The sequence below is a fragment of the Sciurus carolinensis genome (genome assembly GCF_902686445.1).
Source record: "Sciurus carolinensis chromosome 14 unlocalized genomic scaffold, mSciCar1.2 scaffold_126_arrow_ctg1, whole genome shotgun sequence".
NCBI classification, from domain to species: Eukaryota; Metazoa; Chordata; class Mammalia; order Rodentia; family Sciuridae; genus Sciurus; species Sciurus carolinensis.
In genome coordinates, this window is record NW_025920111.1 from 1,630,556 (window position 1) to 1,650,064 (window position 19,509).

The 19,509-nt window shown below is 35.8% G+C and overlaps 1 pseudogene; it reads left to right on the forward strand.

Moving 5' to 3' along the window:
* The first annotated feature begins 18,327 nt into the window (after nt 1-18,327).
* On the forward strand, nt 18,328-18,414 carry LOC124973357 (uncharacterized; annotated as a pseudogene).
* Nucleotides 18,415-19,509: the final 1,095 nt, after the last annotated feature.

Here is a 19,509-nt window from a genome sequence, read left to right on the forward strand (position 1 = left end):
TGTCACAAGTGATTCACAAAAGCCAGTGTGATCAAAATAGAATTAAGTGAACAAAAATAGGAAGTGGAGAAGTCAGAGAACTAAGTAGGGGCAGATCTAGTGGAAGCCTAGGACATCGATTTCTATTCTGGATCACGTAGTTTTTAGAGGGCTTTGTAAAAAAGAATATATAATGTAAAGAATTATTTTTGTAAACCTACTCTTGCTACAGTATTAAGAATAGATTATAGTAGAAGCAAGGGCCAAAGCAGAGACCTGCTAGGAGACCACTGAAAGTAATCCAAATGAAAATTCACAGTATTATGCAGCCAGGTGTGACAGTAGAAACAGTGACAAATGGCTAGACTCTAGACATATCTTGAGAGAATACCTGATAGTATTTGTTTACATTTAGAGTGCAAGAGAAAATGAGAATTTAAAAATGATTCTAGGCTTTTGACCTGAACAACTAGTAGAAGAGAATTGCCATTTATGATGGCATGAAAGATCCTGGGAAGAGCAGGTTCTGAATAACATTTTGAGAAAAGTTGCTTTAGATAAATCTACACAAGATTCTTGGAAATGTCCTGAGAGAATTGATATGCAAGGTTGGATTTCAAAGGGGAGAACTGGCTGCAGATCACATCTGAAGAGAAGTATTATCCAGAGTAATGATGACTGTTAGAAGAGAGAAACTCAAAACCCTCAGGACTTAACAATATAGAACTTTATTTCTCACTCATGAAATTCAAACCAATGTGTAATCCGATGTGATTGATGGTCATCCTCGTGGTTATTCAAGGACCACAAAGGCACATGTATACATGGCTGACTGTTTCAGGGTACACTGCATTCAGTCAGAGTGAGAGGAAAGGATACATAATCTTGTGTGAGCATTGTTATGGGTCAGGGCAGGAAAAGGCACAGATTGCTTCTGTTTATGTTGCTATGTATTGTGGCAAGGAAGGCTGGAGGAGCTAGTCTTGCCAAGTGCTGAAAGAAGAGAGTACACAGCTCAGTGAACACATGCTGGTCTCTCCACAGGCTTTCCTGCCAATGACCAGTCCCACCTTCCTCTTTCTTTATGTGTCAAACACACACCTCATCTGCCTCAAAGAATGCAAACTCAAGTCCCACCTAGCCCCTACATACAGCTCAAGTCTAGAAACCCCAAGTATGAGCAGCTTTTACTCTTGGATCTGGATATGGCTCCTTATAATTCATCCACCTCTGAACAACAACAACAACAAAAGAATAAAAATTTAGTTAAATGACTCTCCCACAACACAGTCATTTCATAGGAAAAACAGGGACAAGATAACCAGTTAAATCTCCTACTCAAAAAAGGGAAGCATCTAAGAAACATGGCAGTCACTGAAATCCTGCTGGGAGGACAGAATGAGGGCCTCTTCCCTGGAAGTGAGCAGATGCCTTCAGTGTTCTGATTACCCTCTGGAAAGGAACTCACCTGTTCATCATGTTCGTGGCATCATGTGAAGTGAGTGCTGGGGTGTTACTATTCCTCCTGGCTGCTCCACTTTCTCAGCCCACTGACTCCTGGTGCAGTTTTGAAGCCACACAGACTGTGATAAGTCTTGAATAAGCACAAGCTGTACAGTCTTGGCTTAGAACTTCTTGGCAGTACAAATTTCCTTATTTCTTAGTAGGCCACAATCCTATTTGCTCCATCAGTACCCTTGTCAGAGACTACATCGAAGTCTTTCTCTTGAAAATAATGTTCCAGCTGATGCCAATCCATACCCTGAATTCCTTATCCCTTACTTTTACCTCTTAAGTAAAAAGAAGACAACCTGAAAGTAGTTTGATAGGCTGGTTTGATAGTTATCATGGCATGGGGGAGAAAAGAAATATTCATAATCTGATCTTTGCTATTGAGATCCATCATAATGGGGCTTTCTCCCTCAAAGACTTGATCCATCTTCTCTTTTACCATTCAGGATGTAGAAAGAGTTGGCTCTTCCATTAGAATTTCTGGATTCTTTCTGTACTTTTCATTTTGCATATAAACCAGCTGATTCTTATCTCTTTCTGATATTTTCTTTTAGGACACCCTGCTGCCAACCTACACTTTTACTTACTTATTCTTTCCCTAGAAGTATAAATTCATTAGCTACAAATCTGCCTCCTAAGATAGCACAAAAAATGTTTTAACCAATTGTTTTCCACTTTATGACACAGAAACCATCAGACCTGACTCTAACATTAGTGTTCTTGCTATTTGACACACAACCATCAAAAAATGAACACATTTTAGATTTATGTTATGGAATTACCCACTCCAGACACATATTTCAATCTCAGCTAATACCGTATCCCAAAATCTCAGTGGCTTTACACAAAGTCCAAACTAATGCTCTTGATTGATGGTCAGCCTTTCACTTGATTATTCAAGGAACCATCCTCCTCCAATTTGTAACTCCATCCTTGGAGTTTTCTACAACCAGCCAAAAGGTGGTAGAAAGGATTGAAGAGTAGGGGAAGAAGACATTTATGGGCTAGGTCTGGAAATTGTACATGTCAGTTCTCATATTACTTTGCCTAAAATTCAATCAAATGGATATATCTAAATGCAAAAGCAGCTAGGAAATGCAGTCTGGTTGTGACCACTGGATGAAGAGAAACTATTCCCCTAAGCAACTATCTAGTCTCTAACACAAGAATGACAGCATATAAATGGATATTTAAAACCAGAAGACCTAATAAGGTTATGGATGAATGAATTCATATAAAGAAGGCATCCAAGAACTGAGCTTTGGGCCACTTCAAAATTTAAAGTGAGGGAAGGTTAGGAAGAATCCTCAAATTAGACCAGAAAGAAGCAAAGGTGAATTAGGAGGAAAACCAGGCAAGGATGGATTCTCAGCAAAAGGATAAAATGTGCTTCAAGGAAAGATCAGCATTGGCCAGTGATTTTGGCAGGTCATGAGACATGAACACAAACATGAACTTGAACAGGAACATGGTGGAAATCATCAGAGCTCTTAACAAAAGCATTTTCTAGGTAGTATGGAAGACAAAAGCCTGAAAGAGGGGGAATAGAGACAGTGATCACTGATGAGACTTATGGAGAAGTTTGTGATCAAGGACACAACATAAATGGGTGGTAGCTTGATTTAAAAGTATACATGAGAAACTAATGCAATAGCAACAAGTAAAACATAATAGTTTCACTGAATAGAGAATTGCAGGCAAAGAGGAATAATTTATGAACAGCTCAATTTCATTTCAGGCATTGAATCATTTGGTCTTAAACTACATGCAAGTAGAATTTGAATATACACAGATGATAGATATGAAATCAGTGTGTTTGATTTCATTAATGTGGAAAAGAGGTCAAATAAAATAAAGAGATCAAAATATTTCCAATGAATTTAGTCATGAGGAACTTATTTAGTGGCAATAATGAGACAAATTTCAGAAGGCAGGGTAGAGGTAGAAATGAAAATTGAAAAGAATTAAAGAAAGAAAGGAAAGAAAAAATATGGTATCTAAGTCAATTTTCTGTTGCTATAACTGAAAACCTGAGACTGGGTAATTTATAAGGAGCAGAGGTTTATTCTACTCTGTCCTGGACTAACTCAGCATCCGGCGAGGGCCTCCTTGCCATGTCATGACACAGGGGAGGGCACCATGGTGAGACAAAGCAAGCAGGCTAGAGAGACTTTCACTTCATAACAGTCACTCCTCTGATCATGAACTCACTCCTGTGACCCTGACACTAACCCACTCGTGAGCACAGAACACTCATTAATCCATTAATTTATTCAAGAGGTCAGAGGAATTACATCTCCAACCATCAACTTTTGAGGGACATATACAAACCTCAGCAGATGACAGTGGAAAGTGTCTTAAGTTAATTTTAAGGAACAAGAAACAGCTGTGATGAGAAGAGGGAAGTGTAAAGTCAAAGGACAACACAGGATTGTTACTGGAAGACACTGGAGCATCTCAACAGACTAAGAAGGAAAACCCAGAGTTAAGCAGAGAATGAAGCTGTCAGGGAGATGGTGGTTGTCTTTTGACACAGTGGCTGGACAGATCCTCAGAGGAGACTGGGGATCTGGAGCTTAGATGAAAACCTAAGACTTGGCCATACATAGGAGGAGATATAGTTCATTCTCTGAGACTGGAGAAAATCAGGGTGAGTACAAGGTTAGGTGAATTAAATGGGTGAGGGTGTGTTCTGGGCTGCACTGTATCCATGCCAAATTCATTCATTGAAGCCCTCATCCCCAGTACCTCAGAAGGTAACCTTAGTTGAAGATAAATCCCCTTCAAATAGGGGATTAAGTTAAAGTGAGGTCATTAGGGTGGAATCAAGACCAATATGAGAGACGTCCATATAAGAAGTGGAAATTTGGCCATGTCAGACAATGAAGGCCATGCATACTCAGAGGAAAAATCATGTGCAGAGGCACCAAGAGGGCAGTCATTTGCAAGTCAAGGAAAGAGACCTCAGAGCAGGCCAACTGTCCTGATCTGCTATCTTGTAATCCCAGCCTCCAAAACAGTAAGAGACCACACAGTCCCTGGTGTATTCCTATGGTGGCTCTAACTAACTAATACAGGCTGGGTAGGCCAAGGTTTCTTGGTGGTTTAGAAGATAACAAATCTGAAAGTTTAAAGAGAAATCAATGGCAGATGACCAAACATCAGAAAGCTAAAAAAGCTGTATAGAGTTACTATTGGTTATTTCATATAGGGTTTGTCCCCTCTTAAATATATCAGGGACAAATGACACAGTGAACATTAAATTTATACTCCAGGTCAATGGTTCTCAACCCATGGAGTTGTGACAACCCAGGGAGCATTTGGAAACATCTTGAGGCATTTTTGGTTGTCACACCTGGGGGAGAGATGATGCCACTGGTATCTATGAGTTGACACCAATGATGTTGTTAACCATCTTGCAAAGCACAGAACAGCCCCTATAACAAAGAATTAGTCAGGCAGGATCCAATAGTGTTGAGGTTTCAAACCCCTGATCTAAGTGGATAAGAATGATTTCTAACACAAGATCTGGTTCTGATGAGTCCACAGATTAGATAGGTCAAATATATAGATAAGGAGTCATCAAGACAAACTCAGACACTCACATGAGAGATTCATGTTCATCACAATGCCAGACTCAGCCAGGTTACCCCTCTAAAAGAGAAGTATAATAAAAAGACTTTAAAGCCAAATAAAATTAATTCAAACTCTATTACTTTATAGCTTCATGGACTATTTGACATCTGTGAGTTTCAGAAAATTAAATTGAAACCCTGGAGTTAATATGTGGTTAAAAAAAGATACCACATGTAAAATGTTATGATTTAGATGTGAAGTGTCCGCCAAAAGTTCAGATGTGAGACCATGGAGGAAGGTTCAGAGGAGAAATGATTGGGTTGTGAGAATCTTAACCCGATCAGTAAATTAATTCCAGATGGGGTTAATTGAAGTGGTAGAGTGTGGCTGGAGGAGGTGGGAATTGGGATGTGACTATGGGGTATATATTTTGTACCTGTACCTGGAGAGTGGAGTCTCTCTTTCTCTCTCTCTGACACCTGATGATGCAAGCTGCTTCCCTTCTGCCACTAGAATCAAATACTACTATAAACCTGATATAGGAGAACATTAGCTACATGGAAAACATCTCAATTTGCTGCCAAATGAACTTACCTAGTTTACAAGGCACAAGATGAGCATGACCCCACTTTTGTAAGATATAGATAGATGACAGATGTATATCCTGTTATCCCAAAATGGTTAATCCTTCATCCTTGAATTATTTCCTAAGAATAATTTCCTAAGTAGCAGAATCAACAAAAGATTTGTATTGCCCTTAACAAATAATATAAAATTATTTTCCTCAAGGACTATACCTATAGGCATTCTAGATAAGAGTATATATCTTTTAACTTGTGAATCTTTAGTTTTCCCTATGTTTCTTTATGTGGTACTTTCTCCTAAATGCTCTTTCTCCTGTAATCTTTAAATGAGTTCCTTATGTCACGTACTTTTATTCATGGTTGATCATATATTAAGAGAACATTTTCTCCATTCTAATTGTCTTTTTAATTTTTTATCATTTAAATTTAAATTTTAGTCCAATATAACTTTTCCTTCCAAATGTGAAAAAATCTTTCAAAAGTCCTTAAACATTTATTTCTGAAAGACAATATATCCTGAGATATGCAATAATTATACTAAGCTTAGGGATTTCTTCATAATTCCCAAAATAAAACAAAGAAAATCAAATGAAATAGTAACATAAAATATCTTGTGTATTCTACCATTTCATATAGGACAAAATGAAACAAGATCAATTAATGGAGGAATGATAATAAAGACCCTAAAAGACTTGTTTAACAATAACTCTCATGTCCTACTCTGATTAATTGGGGGAAAATTTTATATGAGAAAGCTTCAAATAATGCAGACAACTCGCTCTGTTTGAGGAGAAGCGATACAACCAAGCAGGTTTTAAATGTAATTACTTCCAAGTTCCTCATAACAGTTTTACTATCTTCATATAATTAAAAATTAGCTTGTCAACAAGAGGTGTTGGTGATGATGTGGGGAAAAGGTACACTCATACATTGCTGGTGGGGTTGCAAATTAGTGCAGCCACTCTGGAAAGCAGTATGGAGATTCCTCAGAAAGCTTGTAATGGAACCACCATTTGACCCAGGTATCCTTGGCCTATACCCAAAGGACTTAAAATCAGCATACTACAGAGATACAGCCACATCAATGTTCATTGCTGCTCAATTCACCATAGCCAGATTGTGGAACCAACCTAGATGCCCTTCAATTGATGAATGGATAAAGAAACTGTGGCATATATATACAATGGAATATTACTCCACCATGAAGAATGATAAAATTATGGCATTTGCAGGCAAATGGTCGAAATTGGGGAATATCATGCTAAGTTAGATAAGCCAATCTCAAAAAACTAGAGGATGAATGATCTCACTGATAAGCAGATGAGGACATATAATGGGGAGTGGGAGGGGTTAGCATTAGGGTTAGGATTAGGTTTAGGGTTAGGGATAAGGAGGGTGGTACGAATGGAGGAAGGAAGGACTGTATAGAGGGAAAAGAGGGGTGGGAGGGGTGGGGGTGAAGGGAAAATAACAGAATAAATCAAACAACATTACCCTATGTAAATTTATGATTACACAAATGGTATGCCTTGACTCCGTGTACAAATATAGAAACAACATGTATCCCAGTTGTTTACAATAACAAATAAATTAATAAATAAAAAGTAAAAAAAAAATGAGCTTGTATTCCCAAAGTTATCAGTATTCCACATTTCAAAGACTTGATTGATAACTGCATGATGATAAATAATGAAAACACCTCATTGGATGAAGATCAAACACTTGTGGTTGAAGTTCTCCAAGTTCAATTGCTGTCAATCCTACAGCACAGATGTCAAAAAGTTGGTTGTAGCCACCATCCTTCTCTATTGCCACAACTTCTGAAGCCATCCTAGAAGGAATCAGTGAACCTAATATTTTCATTGAATATAAAATACTGCTTCATATAACCATTAGATTTGGAAAGAAAAGAAGCTGAGAGGTCTTTACAAGGAAAGAAGAAACTTCAACAGGAAAGACTTAAATATTTCTGTCTCTTTCTCATGCACATATATATACTCTTTTAAAATTCATGTTTTAAAAATATTGAATACTGGTGATCTGAGAAAATCCTTGCTGTATACTTTAGTTTGTTTTAGGTGAATCTTGTTATATAACACAGGAAAATGGAAAAGAATACCTAAAACCCTGTAAAGATCACAGAACACTTCCCAAAGGAGATAAGACTTAAAAAGGAATCAGCAGGGAGCTAAGGTGAGTGAGGAGTCTGAGCATTTCAGGATGCAAATGCAGGAAGACAAGGAAAGTGCAAATCACCTGGAAAGCTGCTGGGGTGGGGCAAATCAATATGTGTGATCCACAGATGAGATGGGTCTTACACTGCTAGTTATTATTCAACAACAAGTACAGAAACAGAGTAAGCATTCTCCCTTGTACAAATGGTCAATTTTTAGCAATTAATTTTACTTTATTTTATAGAAGTATGCCTGTGATAGGAAATTTAAAAATATTATCCTTTGTAAGAAAGGATTTAGAGGGTTTAGACCTTGTCGGGAAAATGAAGCTCAGAAGTATGGGCTAGATTTTGAATAACCTATTGGTTCCAAAGAATATTCATTTAGATTTTCTGAACCTCCTTGAAAGACATAATTATGGCAGGAAACTTAATCTAGAACTCACAAAAACAGGAAGAACAGTGTCAGAGAAGGTAAAACCAGTAGGACAGGTGAATTAGAGAAAAATTCCAAATATACAAAAGAATATACTGGGATAAAAATGTAAATGTATTTCTAAAAAATAATGAGAGTCTGATCTGTTTAAAAGTTAATATCATGAAACAGGAAAACATTTTGCCACTTTAGTACACAAAAGGAAAGCTAAAAGCTCTCTCAGCTTTCTTTGAATTCCATTTTGTATTCTCCTTGTAAACACTGTAACTGTTGACTAATTAATGTTTTACAGAGTTACTGCTTCATGAACAATCTAAATTAATTTGTGATAATAAGCCATCACCTATAGGACAGATAATATAGACCCCAGTTTAATAGAAGTGGGTAAATGACTATAAAGTCATAGATATTATAGTTAAAACCCAGCACTCTTACTGTATGATCAGTGAAACTGACTTGCTGGATGTTTAAGATCAAAACTTAAAGATTAAGATTAAAATAAAGGGGTGAGGATAATTAATATTTGGCTCTTGCCCTCAGAGTCAACCTAAACACAAGGAACAAGAGAACTTCTCTAAGGAGTTTTGCAACTCTGGGCCACACAAACTTCTGAACAGGAAAATTCATGAGACCACTAAAGTATAAAAAGCCAATCAGTGCACCTGCTGCAGAGGAGGGTCCTTGGGAAAGGGACCCATCCCTAATGTTTCCAAAGGAAGCCACTTAATCAAGGAGACCCTTCCAGGTTAATGCACTAAAGGAGCTAAGAAGCTGCTCTCAAGTTCCCCAAGGGTGACCCCTGTGGGAACTCAGCTGACTCTTAAAAGCAGATAGGAACAAGGTCAATTTGACAAGCTTGGTCTTAAACACTCAGCAAAACAGTTAAAACAAAACACAGTCATTCCTGGACATTTTAAAAACAAAACAATAGTTATTTTCATGTAACTTAAGATGTACACTTGTGTTAGCCCCGAAAATAAATAAAACTGAAGGTAACAAAAAATATTCTTAGACAAAAATGCCTGATAGTTATCAAGAGAAACTGTTAGAGTTATAAGTTTTTAGTCAGTTTAAAGCCTATAGATCATCCTAACCTCCAGTACAGGTAGATTTAATCCATGTTGGCTGGTATGATTCTCTAGCCCTGAGTAACAAAAATAAAGGGATCTCTACTAAACAAAAAGATCATACCAGTAAAAAGATATTTTACAGAAATCAGATGACATTGAGTATCTTAACTAAAATGTTGTGTTTACATTCCTGATAACTCCAACAGTGTTAAGATTTACAATTAGGGCCTTATTCTCTCCAGCCTTGTTAGACATTTTAGGCCTTTTATGTAAAAAATGTCTCAGCTCTTCCACCTCCTGGTAAGAGATTCTTAATTTCTATCAGCTTCATGATATTCATTGACATGTTCCAGATGCTATTTATTTTGTATTCATGGTTTTTTGTTTCTTTCATAGAACAAGACTTTTACCCTAGAAAGATCCAATTACTATAAAGGAACTTTTACTGCTTGCCCCACCCCACATCGACCCCTCTCAGCTCAAAGCAGCAAGAGCAGTCATCATCCTTTTTCCTTACAGCAGTAAAAAGTCCCTAAAATTAGAGGGGTAATAATAAAAATTTTAAAAGACAGTCAATATGGATAGGTAATTGGGTTATATCACAAAAATAAGGGCCAGTTTGGGTTCAGAAAGTTGGAAACAAATAACCTCTGAAAGATTGAAATATTAATGCTTCCAGAGCCCTTCCTCCACCCTTACCAAGAACCTGCTCCTGTTTTAACCTGTTATTTAGTCACTCTAATAGGTTCAACTTATAAGAGAACCAGCCCCAAGAGACCACTGATTTCCAACACCGATTTCAGTCAGAAGACTATGTCTACATCAAATTGTTCCAGAAAGGACTAACACCCAGCTGAAATGGAAGGGACCTTATTCACAACATGGACTCATCACATCTGAGTCAAGACAACAGAAAAATGGACAGCCCTCAGAGACCACAAACACCATCTAAAGATAAGACTGAAAAAATATTAATCATGTTATTTCTCTTGCTGAGACTATGTCAGGAATAACTCTGTGCTTAACCATTCAACTTTTTGAGATTACCAAATGGACTAAATTCTGTATACTCTTATGATGGGGAGTAACAACAACAACAAAAAAATATGGGGCTAATATCTAAATGAGTGGCCCCTGTATTAGTTCCCCTCCTAGTGGAAATAAATACAACTGACTGCACAGCAATAAGGACCACTACAATCACCTATACAATACTAATGAATCAATGATTTGATTATGAAAAAAAACAAACAGTGGGGAATGTGATGGGCTGACAGATCTAGCTCCATGAGAATGTTATAGGCCAGACTCTAAGGGAAATGACTAAACAGACTCCATTTTGCTCTGAGACTCCATGTTATATAGGAAATAAGTTTCTCCCATGGGAACACCCCACCTCTGTACCCATCATCAGTTACTTAGCATGACATGTTTAATAATATACAATGGCAACTCCTATGTAGTAAAAATTGCTCTCCTTTGACCTTCATTGCTCTTAACCAATGTACCATGTAAACGGTAATTGCGTAGATGTTAGCAACCATTCTTTAGTTTGTACCTAGGTAAGGGTCAATTTGGCCACTTCCCCCTCTGTCAATGATCTCATGATGTTAGTTTGTAGCAACCACTCTTTAGTTTGTACCTAGGTAAGGGTCAGTTTAACCCACTTCCCCCTCTATTGATGATCTCAAGTTGTTAGTTTGTAATTTTGAATCATAGCAACAGACACTTATGATTGATGTGATTTTTGATATAAGAACCCCTACAACTCTGTTTTCAGGGCTGTTCTCCCAATAGCCATTTTTTGGGGCATTGTGTGATACAGTCAGTTGGCTGGCTTAATAAAGACTCTCAAATTTGGACTTCTCAGTGCTGATGGGTCTGTTCTTAAGTTGTGCCCCATAACACTGGTAGAGAGAATTAAATAAAAGCAGCTGTCTGAAGATATTGAGTTGAGTATAAAATGCTGGTAGGATACTGAATGAGATCTATTTTCAAGCAACTGCTAAGTGTATAGAAGACTGAAGGTCAACTGATTAGCTGGGCTGGAGTTACATATTTGGGAGTAAGAGGTATATGATGGCATCTGACATTATACAGTACAGATGATACTGCCTAGAAGGAATAGTCATTTTATTTTGATATTTACTGCTTTAGGATTGATTTAAATTTATACTGATTATCCACAAGTTGCTTTAAAATATTTATAACTTTATTTTGTTTATTATTATTATTATTATTTAATGTGCTGCTGAGGATCAAACCCAGTGTCTCAGAGTATGCTAGGCAATCACTATCACGGAGCAACAACCCCAGCCCCACAAGTTGCTTTTATATGCATTTAAGTTACAAAAAGCTTTACTAAGAAACTGACTTTCAACTTAAGTGTGATTAATGATGTGTAAGATATATACTAAAAATGCTGACCTATAAATGTATATTACCTGTGAGTTCTACATACAAAAGAATGGATCTAGGACTAAAGAGAAGAAAATGATTACTATGGAGTCTGATGATAAAAGGCAAGTGTCATAGCCAAAAGAGGATGAAATGGAGCCCAGGAAAAAAAAATCAATTTCATTCTGCCCACTAGAATCATTTAGTGCTGGGTAACAGAGATGCCAAGCTAACACTGTTTTGCTCCCTGGCTCAGTGGGAAATGGAGCTGTTGACCCATCAGTTTGCCATAGTGATGAAAGGCAGATTGAGTGTCAACCTTTGCAATGGGGAGAACTTAAGTTAAAAACAGAAGGTGTTCCTGAAGAGATAACAAATAAAACTAAAGTGACAGTATTTCACATAGTACTATCAGGGTACAAAAATAGAAAATTTTGGCTGGAGAAGAGTGTTTACAACAGAGGATATTCATAAAAAGAGGCTGAGGAGGAAAATGGGCATTGCACTGAAAGGAATTCTATAGATAACCTAAATTACCTGTGCTTTCACATAATATTTATTGGTGCCTGCCTGTTGTTAAAAGCAGCACATGGTAACTGAATAGAATTTGGAAGACACGAAAAACAAGTGAAGCACATTCCCATTCATAATTCTTACTTAGACATGTCTTTTATAAAACACAACTTTTTAAATCACCTTGCATATACTAATTTTAATATTGACTCTTTTTTTTTTCTTTTTTGGTACCAGGGATTGAACTGAGTGGCACTTTACCACTGAGTCACATCCCAGCCCTATTTTTTGTATTTTATTTAGAGACAGGGTCTCACTGAGTTGCTTAGCAACTTGATTGTGCTGAGGCTGGCTTTGAATTTGCAATTCTCCTGTCTCAGCCTCTCAAGCTGCTGGGATTTCAGGTGTGCAACACTGTGCCTGGCTTAACCTTGACATGGTTAAGGTATACAAGATCACAGTATACATGATTCCTTTAACATATTCCAGGAGGTGACTCAGTTGTAAAGCACCCCTGGGTTCAGTTCTCATTACCAAATATTAAAAAATTTAAAAAATCAAAAAAGTTGCTTATGGTTTACAAAAAACATTACAGCTATATTACTCTTCAAAATTATTTGGCTCTCAACTTATTTAATTTTTTTTCCAGAGAAGCAACAGTTTATTCTGGGCTATGTATATACACTTTGAATTAAGTATTCAGTTCACAGATGGGTTTTCTGCATCATTCACAATTGAGCTTGCAATGATATAGGCTTATTTAATTATTATTAGAGATTTAGGGTTATACACAGTAGTTGGGCTTATTCTCACAAACTCATACACACACGAAAATTGATTTAATTTTCTTCAAAAATTTTCTACCAGTCTTCACTGTCATTGTCAAATATTTACTGATAGAGGGGATTATTCATGATTCCAATTTGATAAAAAAGAATATTGATGCTTATTTAATTTGCATTTTTGTTCAAAGTAAACACTTTTCATAGTTTAAGACTTCATATATGTGTTATGTTAATAACTCTGCCTCTAATGAAACATTTTCTTGACTTAAAAGAACTTATATATTAAAGATATTAAACCTAGTTTGGCATATTTTAGCCAGTATTTCCTGTTTTTTTCACTTAAATTTTAAGGGGCCCAACATGCATTTTTAAAATTTTCATGTAAAATTGATCAATTGTTCCCTTAAAAGTTTTATGCCAAGAAAGCTTCTTCAACTCTAAAAGTACATAGCTACTGATGACTCTTTCAGCATTAGTTATGAAGTATGGAGCTACTTTACTTTCTGAATAATACACTATCTAAATTATTTACCTGCATATTAAGGAGTCCAATCTTTTACATGTATAGTCAAATTCTATAACAATAAATAAATTTCTTTACATATTAAGGGTTATTATTATGTCTCCTATTGTATTTCAATCATCTGTTAATAATAAAAATATCATTTTAGAAAGATTATTTTACCTGTATCTGGAATTACTAAGTATGGAGGTTAATCACTAAACATGAAGAGACAAAACTGTACCAATCACAGTAATGTCTTACCAATAAGATGTACCAATGAAAGATTTTCACTTTGCTATAGTAGCTGATATATTTGCTGCAACCCCATAATGAGATAGTGAGAAAAAGTATAGAATAGAAAATTTTAATTCTTTTCATAGCAAGTAATGTTTCTAAGTTTCACAGTTCCAATAATGCTATAGGCATAACATTATTAAAATTCAGATGTTTTACATCAGGTAATTGTACATAAATTGAATACCTTAATCTTTCTTAGTTTGTAACAAACTCATTAAAATAATTTAATAGAATTTTACTACAATGAAAATGTACTTTATCAAGAATGAATTCAATTAAAGTACTTTTATTACAAGCTTACTGAAGTTAATTTGGGGAACAAAAAAAAAAAAGCATTTCAACACATGGGCAAAACACATTCCTGAATTCCTTTTATCCTAACTTAACAGGGATAGTATCTTACTCTTTTTAGAAATGTACTTTTTCTTGATATATAACTTTTTATATTGTTTGTTGTTATAAATGGTTATAAAAAACTAAATGGAGTTAATTTTTGTCATTTAAGATATCAGGGAATTTTACCCTCACATATTAAAAATATTAATTATTAATTATATTTCATAAGTAATGAACTGTGGTTTAACAGTTTTTCTATTGCTAGAACTATGTATTTTTTTTTCTAGCATAAGTAAATACCTCTAAGAATATGGCTTTTTCATCTTTAGGATTAATTTGTACAAACTGAGTCTCAGGACTAAAAATTACTGTGCCAATGTATAAACCTTATTATGATTAAATATGAAAATTAAAATTAAATAATGTCAATTCTCATCTAAAATTTTATTAATTTTTGGAAAAAAATTTTGAAATTTGAAACATACCTAATTTTTTAATCACCATGATCTGCTAATAAAATTATAACAAATTAACAGAAATTCTAACAAATTAGCATCAGAAATTCCTTCCAATACAATTAGCAATTTAAACATATAAAATGAGCTTACTTTCATATTTCCATGCATTTTGCCTTTAGTGTGCAAATAGGCAAGACTCTGAGATGTAAAAAATAAAATGTATCTGTCATGAGCACTAAAGTCAGAAGGCGTGCCTGTATCCCTCCTCCAGCACCCGCTAGCAGCAGGGTCCACTCCTGCACCCTGAGTTTGCCCTGGGCGCTTGCGCCTTGTGGAACCGCCATGCGCATGAGCAGAGCTGAGGACCAGAGCGGAAGAGAGGCAGGGCTGCCGGTGCGTCTGAGTGCTGGCGACCAGAGGTCATGGCGTCCCCCTGGGGGCTCTTGGTTTCCCTGACGGTGTTGGTGCTGTTGGTTCTGGGACTTCTGTGGCCCTCAAGGACAGCGGAGCAGACAGGCGTGCCATCACAGAGAACTGGAGGGATTTCCTGGAAGGAGAACTGGATGATAGAATTGTGAATGTGGGACATTTGTTTCATGACGCCGGCGGGTTCCCTGGGAGCCTGCTACTCGACCTCATCCCCTCTTCCTCAGGCAGGTCCCAGCTTCCCCAGACTTCGCCTCCCAGTCCCTGAGAGGGCACCCCCACTCCTCGGTTCCCCAGTTCTTTTCTTCTGCACCGTGTTCCAGTGTTTCTTTTCTAGTGCTGTGGTGCGCCAAAGGATTTGTGCTCCTTTAAATTCTCTCATTTTTCAGGGCTTTGAGGTTGGAATTCCGGCGTCTTGGGTTGGGGATGGAGTCTGACTAGTTCCCATCCTTTATAGATGGATATCCAGACTTATTTTCACTAAGTTTTACAGAAGAGAATATTGAGCACAATCTCTAGCTTTTTGTTTATTCTTAAGAAACTTCTATCTGTGGTGTTGGAATTTGGGACTTCTTGTTACATATGCTAAGTTGAAATAGGGTTATTTAAAAATATTCATTTACCCCTCCTCACATTCTCTTCTCCAATCTCATTTTTCCATTGTGTATTTGCAATGTAGAGAATCCTTGAGTTGTGACTCCTTAGCCTTTGTAAGTGATAGTGCATTAAGAAATTATTACTTTAATTATTACAAACTCTTAAGAGCATTAGGTTGCAGTACTTTGAACAAAGCCTTGTTTCTTGTGTGGTAGTTCTAACTTAAAGTTCTTTCTGCTACCATAGGAAATAAATGCCTTTGTTTTAGATTCTAAATAGTTGATGGTGGTAATGTGACTGAAAAGAGTGGTGTAAATGATATTAAATAATACAACCATTATTGAATATTGTCTGTATACTGCACAATACAATAACCTTTAATTGCATTATCATATTAAATTCCCTAATGATAGTTACTATTATCCCATTATACAGATGAGAGACAGATGTCTTAATTTATCTGGCCAGATATTGGTATATTGGCTTTCTTGGGCCTCCAGAATAAGCATGCAATAATTGTTAGAACACCTGCTTTTTTAACAAGATTCAGGTATTTTCCTGGATCATGGATGAAGTAAGTTGGCAATTAAGGAAGCAAGTGGTGTGGACATCCCAAAGGGAGAACCTAGAAGAAAGTCAGTAGATTTTGAATCATAAAACATAATAACAAAAATAAAATAGGGGAAAATGTTTAGTATGCACATAATCTGTTGTTGAAACTGTGGAGGAGGGGAAATATAACCAGTGGCAGTAATTTTTTTTTTTTTTATCAGTAGCTTGTTTTAGATTTGGGTCTGTAAAATATTTAATGTTAAAAACAATATGTTAAACAGTAGAGCTTATGAATTTATATGCAAAATACAGTCAAATATTACTTCAAGATATTTTTTAATTCATTTGGTCAAACAGTAAATTTAGTATCAGAAGAGGTATTAAGGAGAAAACAACAAACAAAATACACTGACAATGAGCCAAATCCAAATTAGAGCATCTATCAGAAATTGTAGAAGTGTTTTCCTTCTTTGTCATTGGCTAAAGATTTAAGGTTCAACAAGTCTTTAAAAAACACAAGATACAATATATTTGAAAAAAGAAAGGATAGCTGGGCAGGGTGGCACACACCTGTAATCCCAACCACTCAGGAGGCTGAAGCAATCCCTATCCCTGATACAAAAAAAAAAAAAAAAAAAAAGAAAGAAAAGAAAAGAAAGAAAAGAGAAAAGAAGAAAAGAATTAAAGAAAAAAGAATTAGTATTCTTAACAGTGTGCTTTAATTACAAGTGAATTATTTTTTTAATCTATTCCTGATCAGAGGTTGTTATAGAGATATTTTCATTGTAATGTAACTTATTATTAAGGAGTTTGAGTTTTATGGATAATACCAGTTTGCTTTATTCTGCAATCCTGTTTTTAAAATTTTTCCTAAAACAAGTCAAGAAAATGTGAATATAGAAATTGTATTTTTGTTTTTCAACACGTATAGGCTTCATTTTTTCTGGTTCTATAAGCTGAGGGAAATTACAATCTATAGTAAAGTAGAAAAGCCAAATTCTAGGGAAAAATTAGGACCTGGATGATTATGGATGCCATTAAAGTGCTAGTATTGTCGATCATAGAATATGTAAACCCAGGGTCTTGGAAACTGACTGGCCAAGAGTTTTGTTTAGCCTGCTTTAGTATTTGTGTGGGGGTTAAGTTTTAAAATAATATTTTTATATAAAAATGCAAGGTCTCTAACTTTTTTTTAATATGAATAACCTTCATTCCTGGGCCTACCATCCCTGTGGCAGTCCTGCTGCTTAGTTGTAGTAGCTGCCTTAAGTTGGAACTTGTATTTCCTCATTCACCATTGCCCAAGTTACTTTCTATTTTTCCAACACCTTGAATTTGACTCTGCAGTATATAATTGTTAAAATGGTAAACTTCAAAAAAAAGTCTTGAACTTTCTGGTGGACACATGGTAGTAGAAAAATCCAAGGGTATCTAAAGAGCTGTTTTTCCTGTGAAAAGGCTCTTGTGTCTTTAAAAATTTACTCTCGGGCTTTCTTTATTATGGATGGTTATGATCCTTAATTCATATTTCTTAATATCCAGATTGTTAGATCCATAGATCTGTTTTCATGTGCATAAAATTAACCACTTTATTTTCAGTTTTAGTGCAAATATTCTTAATGAATTATATGTTTAAAATATTCTTGTGCTGGGGTTGTACGTCAGTGCTAGAGTGCTTGCCTAGCATGTGTGAGGCACTTAGTTCAATCCTCAGCACCACATAAAAATAAATACAGGTGTAGTGTGTCCATCTACAACTAAAATATTTAAAAAATATTCTTTATAATTTTGTTTTATCCCAAGATTAGTAATCATGAGAGCACTTAGCTTTTTGTCCTTAAACTATATGTTAGTTTTGCACTGTACTGTCCTGCTTGTCAAAATCTTCAACCACAATGGGAAAGTTTTGCTGAATGGGGAGAAGATCTTGAGGTTAATGTTGCAGAGCAGATAGGTACTGTAAGTCTGGATGATTTTGTGTCTTTGCCAATTATGTTGAAATTTATCTTATTTTAAACATCTTATGCTCTTAACCTTTCATTACATTTTGAAAACATAGTGTTTTGCATCTCGTTAAATTAGTTCAAAATCAGTTAAACTCACTTGACTTATCATCTCTCTGACGGGGGCTCAGCATGCAATGAATGCAAAAAGCAGATTTCCTAGTTGTGTATAGAGCTCATTGTTTGTGTTGTTCTAAGGGACCTTGAAGATATCATTTGCTCCTTATTCCTACCCATATAACTTTACCTTATCTGTTCTTGTGCTCCAGTCTCCTGAATATTATGTAAGATGTCTTTGAGAAGTCTTGGAACACTGTGGTCCAAGTAGACATTGGCCAAGCCATTATTTGCAACTCACCAAGTTTCAGAATAAGGGAAAGTTTCTTTCAAAGTCAAGGTCACATTCTCTGATTTAACTTTAAAATTGAAATTCAGATTTAATACCTATGATTTGAGGATATGGGCTCTTAATTACAAAGCCTTAAGGTATTAGTGTCAAATACATTCTTGTCATGATCCCCTGCCCAACTGTGGGTCTTGTCCTTGATGCTTCTGTCATGACCAGCCCCAGTCTTGTTCTTGGTGATCACAATAAATCTGGGATCTGGTTGCACTAACCTAAGTGGTAACAACAGGAGCTATTTTGTTGACCACTTACCTGTTGCAACTCTCAAGAGTTTTTTTTTTTTTTTTTTGGTTTAATCCTCACACAACCTTATAAGATAAGTAATATACCATATTACAGATAAGGAAACAGGTTAATTCTCAGTCATCAGTGCTTGACACATGGTTAATAAGAAATGTGACCTGCAATTACTACCTGTCTTAAGAAAGATTAATATTCTTTCCCATGTTTAGCAATAATATAAACGGCCTTTGTTCTTGTATGTCAGTTAAGACTTGATTTGAGACCTAAGACCATATTGTATTTTCTCTTGACACATCACTAGTAGTTTTAGTCATACATTAGTGTTATTGACCAAGTGCTTACATATATAAAAAAATGTCTTCAATGATCTAACTTGACAAACTTTTAAATTGAGCTAATATGGAATATGTGTTTTCTAAAGTTGCTTTAAGTATATAATTTATATTTTCATTTTTTATTACAAATTTCTACTATTTTAGGCATAATTTTGATATTCTTAATAGCATTTAAATAATTCAGAATCACCTTATACTTAGTGATTGTCCCATGTAAAACCAGATGTATGTACTTTATCACTTGTAGGACTGAGTGTATGGTTTATTATAACTGCTATTCCTACAATTTATCAGTAAGTATTTGAAGATTCTCAGTTTTGGAGAAG